The following is a 7,044-nucleotide window of genomic DNA, read 5'->3' as shown; positions in this document are numbered from 1 at the left end:
ACGCCGTAGCATAAAACTCTTAACTAAAGTGCTAAAAAGTACACTAACACCCATAAACTACCTATTAACCCCTAAACTGAGCCCCCCCCCCCCCCCCCACATCTCAAACACTAAAATAAATATTTTAGCCCCTAATCTGCCGAACCGGACATCGCCGCCACTATAATAAATATATTAACCCCTAAACCGCTGCACTCCCTAACATTGCCGCCACCTACCTACATTTATTAACCCCTAATCTGCCGCCCCCAACGTCGTTGCCACTATAATAAAATTATTAACCCCTAAACCTAAGTCCAACCCTAACCTTAACACCCCCTAACTTAAATATAATTTAAATAAATCTAAATAAAATTACTACCATTAAAGGGACACTGTACCCAAAAATGTTCTTTCGTGATTCAGATTGAGCATGGAATTTTAAGCAACTTTCTAATTTACTCCTATTATCAAATTGTCTTCATTCTCTTGGTATCTTTATTTGAAATGCAAGAATGTAAGTTTAAATGCCGGCCCATTTTTTGTGAACAACCTGGGTTGTCCTTGCTGATTGGTGGATAAATTCATCCACCAATAAAAAAGTGCTGTCCAGAGTACTGAAACAAAAAAAAAGCTTAGATGCCTTCTTTTTCAAATAATGATAGCAAGAGAACGAAGAAAATTTGATAATAGGAGTAAATTAGAAAGTTGCTTAAAATGTCATGCTCAATCTGAATCACAAAAGAAATATATTGGGTACAGTGTCCCTTTAACTAAATTATTCCTATTTAAAACTACTTACCTATAAAATAAACCCTAAGCTAGCTACAATATAACTAATAGTTACATTGTAGCTATCTTAGGGTTTATTTTTATTTTACAGGCAACTTTGTATTTATTTTAACTAGGTACAATAGTTATTAAATAGTTATTAACTATTTAATAACTACCTAGTTAAAATAAAGACAAATTTACCTGTAAAATAAAACCTAACCTAAGTTACAATTACACCTAACACTACACTACAATTAAAATAATTACCTAAATTAATTACAATTAAATAAAATTATCTAAAGTACAACCCCCCCCCCACTAAATTACAGAAAATAATAAAGAAATTACAAGATTTTTAATTACACCTAATCTAATCCCCCTAACAAAATAAAAAAGCCCCCCAAAATAAAAAAAACCCTACCCTACACTAAATTACAAATAGCCCTTAAAGGGACAGTCTACACCAGAATTGTTATTGTTTTAAAAGATAGATAATCCCTTGTTTACCCATTCCCTAGTTTTGCATAACGAACACAGTTATATTTATATATGTTTTACCTCTGTGATTATCTTGTATCTAAGCCTCTGCAGACTGCCCCTTTATTTGTTCTTTTGACAGACTTGCAGTTTAGCCAATCAGTGATGGCTCCCAGGTAACTTCACGTGCACAAGCACAGTGTTATCTATATGAAAAACATGAACTAACACCCTCTAGTGGTGAAAAACCTGTTAAAATGCATTCTTAAGAGGCGGCCTTCAAGGTCTAAGAAATTAGCATATGAACCTCCTAGGTTAAGCTTTCAACTAAGAATACCAAGAGAACAAAGAAAAAAGAAAAATTGGTGATAAAAGTAAATTGGAAAATTGTTTAAAATTACATGCCCTATCTGAATCATGAAAGGTTTTTTTGGACTAGACTGTCCCTTTAAAAGGGCCTTTTGCGGGGCATTGCCCCAAAGCAATCAGCTCTTTTACCTGAAAAAAAAATTACAATTCCCCCCCCAAACATTAAAACCCACTACCCACACAACCAACCCTATTCTAAAACCCACCCAATCCCCCCTTAAAAAAAACCTAACACTAACCCCCTGAAGATCACCTTACCGGGAGACGTCTTCACCCAACCGGGCCGACGTCCTCAACGAAGGCGGGAGAAGTCTTCATCCAAGCCGGGCGAAGTGGTCCTCCAGACGGGCAGAAGTCTTCATCCAGACGGCATCTTCTATCTTCATCCATCCAGCGCGGAGAGGGTCCATCTTCAAGACATCCGACGCGGAGCATCCTCTTCAAACGACGGCTAAACACAGAATGAAGGTTCCTTTAAATGACGTCATCCAAGATGGCGTCCCTTCAATTCCGATTGGATGATAGAATTCTATCAGCCTATCGGAATTAAGGTAGAAAAAATCCTATTGGCTGATGCAATCAGCCAATAGGATTGTAAGTTCAATACTATTGGCTGATCCAATCAGCCAATAGGATTGAGCTGGCATTCTATTGGCTGTTCCAATCAGCCAATAGAATGCCAGTTCAATCCTATTGGCTAATTGCATCAGCCAATAGGATTTTTTCTACCTTAATTCCGATTGGCTGATAGAATTCTATCAGCCAATCGGAATTGAAGGGACGCCATCTTGGATGACGTCATTTAAAGGAACCTTCATTCTGTGTTTAGCCGTGGAAAGAAGAGGATGCTCCGCGTCGGATGTCTTGAAGATGGACCCGCACCGGATGGATGAAGATAGAAGATGCCGTCTGGATGAAGACTTCTGCCCGTCTGGAGGACCACTTCACCTGGCTTGGATGAAGACTTCTCCCGGCTTCGTTGAGGACTTCGGCCTGGTTGGGTGAAGACGTCTCCCAGTAAGGTGATCTTCAAGGGGTTAGTGTTAGGTTTTTTTAAGGGGGGATTAGGTGGGTTTTAGAGTAGGGTTGGTTGTGTGGGTGGTGGGTTTTAATGTTGGGGGGGGAATTGTAATTTTTTTTCAGGTAAAAGAGCTGATTACTTTAAGGCAATGCCCCGCAAAAGGCCCTTTTAAGGGCTATTTGTAATTTAGTGTAGGGTAGGGCTTTTTTTTTATTTTGTTAAGGGGATTAGATTAGGTGTAATTAGTTTAAAAATCTTGTAATTTCTTTATTATTTTCTGTAATTTAGTGGGTTTTTTTTGTACTTTAGATAATTTTATTTAATTGTAATTAATTGTATTTAATTTAGGTAATTAATTTAATTGTAGGGTAGTGTCAGGTGTAATTGTCACTTAGGTTAGGTTTTATTTTACAGGTAAATTTGTCTTTATTTTAACTAGGTAGTTCTTAAATAGTTAATAACTATTTAATAACTATTGTACCCAGTTAAAATAAATGCAAAGTTGCCTGTAAAATAAAAATAAACCCTAAGCTAGCTACAATGTAACTATTAGCGCGTGCAATTTCTGTCCGAGGACTGGATTCTGATTTAATTATCATTTGAAGAAGGCAGCTACGTAACGGTGTGGGGAGTCTGGCTGCCATATTTACCCGGTATTAGACAAGTTAGCGAAAGTGATTACTACAGAAGCAGGGCGGCATGGCAGAAGGGGTATAGTGCAGGCGGATCTTCGGTTCTTATAGTTCTATCTCAAATAATGTTAACGGAAGTGTTGACGGTCCCTTTAATTGTAGTAATTTTATTTAGATTTATTTAAATTATATTCATGTTAGGGGGGGTTAGGATGAGACTTAGGTTTAGGGGTTAATAACTTTATTATAGTGGTGGCGACGTTGTGGGCGGCAGATTAGGGGTTAATAAATGTAGTTAGGTTGCGGCGACATTGGGGGAGGTAGATTAGGGGTTAATAAATATAATGTAGGTGTCGGCGATGTTGGGGGCAGCAGATTAGGGTTTCATAAGTATAATGTAGGTGGCGGCGGTGTCCGGAGCGGCAGATTAGGGGTTAATAATTATAATGTAGGTGTCAGAGATGTCAGGGGCGGCAGATTAGGGGTTAATAATTATAATGTAGGTGTCAGAGATGTCAGGGGCGGCAGATTAGGGGTTAATAAGTGTAAGATTAGGGGTGTTTAGACTTGGGGTTCATGTTAGGGTGTTAGGTGTAGACATAACTTTTATTTCCCCATAGGAATCAATGGGGCTAAATTAGGAGCTTTACGCTGCTTTTTTGAAGGTGTTAGGTTTTTTTTCATCCGACTCTCCCACATTGATTCCTATGGGGGAAATTGTGCACGAGCACGTTCAGCCAGCTCACCGCTAACGTAAGCAGCGCTGGTATTGAGGTGAGATGTGGTGCAAAATTTTGCTCTTCGCTCACCTTTTTGCGGTTAACGCAGGGTTTTTAAAAACTCGTAATACCAGCGCTGTCTGTAAGTGAGCAGTGAGCATAAACTGCTCGTTAGCACCGCACAGCTTCTAACGCAAAACTTGTAATCTAGGCACATGTTTGTTGCGGTTCGAAGTTAAAGGGACAGTAAAGTTAAAATTAAACATTAATGATTCCGGAAGAGCATGTAATTTTATGGGTCTTTCCAATTTACATCTATTATCTAATTTTCTTTGCCTGGTATCCTTTGTTGAAAAGCATACCTAGGTAGACTCAGGAGCAGCAATGCACTACTGGGAGATAGCTGCTTATTGGTGAGTGCACATTATACCTCTTCCCATTGGCTCACTATGTGCTCTGCTAGCTCCCAGTAGTGCATTGCTGCTCTTTTAACAAAGTATTCCAATAGAATGAAGCAAATTTAATAATAGAAGTAAAGTAAAAAATTTAAAATTGTATCTTTTGTCGGAATCATGAAAGAAAATTTTTGGGTTTTATGTCTCTTTAAAGGGACAGTTTACTTTAAAATTGTTATTGTTCAAAAAGATAGATAACGCCTTTTACTATCCATCCCCCAGTTTTGCACAACCAGCATTGTTAGATTAATATACTTTATAACATTTAAACCTCTAAATTTCTGCCTGTTTCAAAGGCTCTATTGACAGCCTCTTAATCACATGTTTTTGTATTTGCTTTTCACAACAGGATACTGCTAGTTTATGTGGGCCATATAGATAACAATGTGTTCACGCCCGAGAAGTTATTTAAGAGTTGCTAAATGCAACTCAATAGATTTTAAATAGTCACAGTCATGTGATCAGGGGGCTGTCAGAAGATGCTTAGATACAAGGTAATCACAGAGGTAAAAAGTGTATTAATATAACCGTGTTAGTTGTGCAAAACTGGGGAATGGGTAATAAAGGGCTTATCTATCTTTTAAAACAATAAAAATTCTATTGTAGACTGTCCCTGTAACAATTTTGTTCTTGCGCCCAAATACCCAAAATAAGAACCCCAGGGCTTCGATTTTGCTCTGGAAAAATCAAAAGTAGTGACTAGTTACATTTTATCACTCAAATAATTATAATATAATTATATTAATTGGTTAAAGAAGTTTTATGTTTCACTTTATTATTCATTATATTAAATGGTGGTACCATTATTTACATGTAGATTTCGTCATAAAAAAGTGAACACAATACGAAGAACGAGTGGGGAAGGACAAAGGAAAACCAGCACAAAGATAAACATTCCTGATAGACATAATGACTGAATTATACCCAGCTCATAGACTAAGGACAACATTTATTACGATGCGAATGCCCCGATCGGTTGCAGGCTCGCTCATTTGAGCCTGCAACTGATATTTTTGAAGCAGCGGTTAATAAACTGGAGTTGGCGGTTCATAAACTGCAGTTGGCGGAGGAAAATCACCCCGGATTAATTCGACCGGGGTGACTGACAAGCCCTACTCTCATGCAATTGGTTGCGTGAGGGTAGGGGGGCAGTGTTCCCTCATGCAGTAATAAATATGGGGAACAAATTTGCGATAAGATGTGGACAAGTTTATAACATGTGAATCCTGTCTACTTCACAAATTTATAAATCTTGCCCTAAATATATCTTCCTATCATTGATTTATTACTTCATACATAAATCCACAAATATGTTTGGAACTATTACTTTAATGTAAATACATCAACTTATATTTTATGCTCCCATTATCTGTGAGAAGTGGTTTATAATAATTTTACATAACTGGACATATGTTTTAAAGGCCCCAGAAAATTACATAACATTATTTATTTTTTCTTATGAGTCTGTGATTGACACTCTTGTCCAGGCCTGTAAACCTGTTACCAGGCGTATCTATCATAAGGTGTGGAAGGTTTACCTTTCTTGGTGTGCTGAATGTAGGTTCTCTTGGCACAAGGTGAGAATTCCACGTATTCTTTAGTTCTTCAAGACAAACTTGATAAGGGTGCAATTGCTCCTCTATGGAGTCTTAATCTTGCTCTTAAAATTTTGCAGCATGTTCTTTTTGAACCTATGCATTCCCTCAATATCAAGTTACTTTCCTGGAAAGTGTTATTTTTATTAGCAATCTCTTCTGCCTGTAGAGTTTCTGAGTTGTCGGCTCTCCAGTGGGATCCTTCTTATCTGGTGTTTCACCAGGATAAGGCGTTGTTGATAACTAAGCCAGGTTTCCTGCCTAAGGTAGTTTCAACTGCCAACATAAATCAGGAGATTGTGGTGCTGTCTTTATGTCCTAATTCCTGTTCTTCTAAAGAGAGGTTGTTGCATAGTCTAGATGTGGTCAGGGCATTAAAGTTGTATCTTCATACTACAAAGGATTTTCGCCAGTCGCAAAGCTTATTTGTTCTTCTCTTTGATTGGCGCAAGGGTCAAAAGGCTACTGCTACTTCTTTGTCTTCTTTGCTAAGGAATCTTATTCAAATGACTTACATGGAGGCTGGTCGTCAGCCTCCGGCACGTATCACTGCTCATTCTACTTCTTCATTCGGTATCTACGTCTTGGGCCTTCAATAATGAGGCTTGGGTAGAACAGATCTTCAAAGCAGCTACCTGGTCTTCACTTCATACGTTCACTACATTTTACCAATTCAATGTTTTTGCATCTACAGAGGCATCTTTTTGCAGAAGGGTTCTTCAGGCAGTAGTTTTGGAAAACAAATAGTCAGAGGCGCTATCTAACGCACCTAAGCCACGTTCTTAAGGAATTGCACTCCTCCCAAGAGCGATGATGAAATGTCAATTACACAGAAAAAAGAGTTTTAGAATGGGCGCTAAAAAAGCGAAGGTATAAAGTGTGCAAGATATCTATGTTATATGAACTAAAAGCCTGATCTTAAAACAGAATAAAATCTGTAAGGGTAAGTTCCTAAAAATGCTCAGTTTCATTCATAAATAACAATATGTGAGCCGCGCTGCGGACTAAATAGCAAATCAGTGT

This window comes from Bombina bombina, chromosome 3 (assembly GCF_027579735.1).
Source record: "Bombina bombina isolate aBomBom1 chromosome 3, aBomBom1.pri, whole genome shotgun sequence".
Classification (NCBI taxonomy): Eukaryota; Metazoa; Chordata; class Amphibia; order Anura; family Bombinatoridae; genus Bombina; species Bombina bombina.
Note: the sequence above shows the minus strand (reverse complement) of the source record.